Genomic DNA, 1048 nt, shown 5'->3' on the forward strand with positions numbered 1-1048 from the left:
TGGCAATCTACTTCAGCACTCTTGCCTGGAAAATCCCACGGATGAAGGAGCCTGATAGGCTACAGTCCATGGGGTCGCAAAGAGTCGGACACGACTGAACGACTTCGCTTTTACTTTCAGAACACCTATTTATTTCTGGAGGCACTTTTAGGCTCCAATAGCTGTTTTCTTTTCGGAAAAGCAAACATACTCCTGATTTCTCTTTAAACGCCTTCATCTGATGTTGATTTTTTTTTTTTTTTAACATTGGCTTTAGAAACATGAGCGCCTGAATTTTCGAATCTTCTTCACCACTGATTGTGACAAGAAAGAGATGAGTAAGAATACAAATATAAATGTGATACATGCTTATATTACCTTGACTGTGGTGATGGTATCATGGATGTATGCATATGCCCAAATTCATCAAAATGTAAGCATTAAATATGTGATTAATTAAATGAAATTAATCAAATAAAATTAAATTTTATTAAAATGAAAATTCGAAAAGGGAAGTGTTCATTCCAATCCCTAAGAAAGGCAATGCCAAAGGATGTTCAAACTACCTCACAATTGCACTCATAGTACTACTGCTACTGCTGCTGCTAAGTCGCTTCAGTCGTGTCCGACTCTGTGCGACCCCATAGACGGCAGCCCACCAGGCTCCCCCGTCCCTAGAATTCTCCAGGCAAGAACACTGGAGTGGGTTGCCATTTCCTTCTCCAATGCATGAAAGTGAAAAGTGAAAGTGAAGTCGCTCAGTCGTGTCCAACTCTTAGCGACCCCATGGACTGCAGCCTACCAGGCTCCTCCATCCATGGGATTTTCCAGGCAAGAGTACTGGAGTGGGGTGCCATTTCCTTCTACAGGGGATCTTCTCAACCCAGGGATCGAACCCAGGTCTCCTGAATTCCAGGCAGACACTTTAACCTCTGAGCCTATATGCAGAGTACATCAAGCAAAATGCTAGGCTAGATGAAGCACAAGCTGGAATCAAGATTGCTGGGAGAACTATCAATAACTTCAGATATGCAGATGCCACCACCCTTATGGCAGAAAGCAAAGAAGA

Source organism: Bison bison, unplaced genomic scaffold, assembly GCF_000754665.1.
Source record: "Bison bison bison isolate TAMUID 2011002044 unplaced genomic scaffold, Bison_UMD1.0 scf7180017854484, whole genome shotgun sequence".
Taxonomy (NCBI): domain Eukaryota; kingdom Metazoa; phylum Chordata; class Mammalia; order Artiodactyla; family Bovidae; genus Bison; species Bison bison.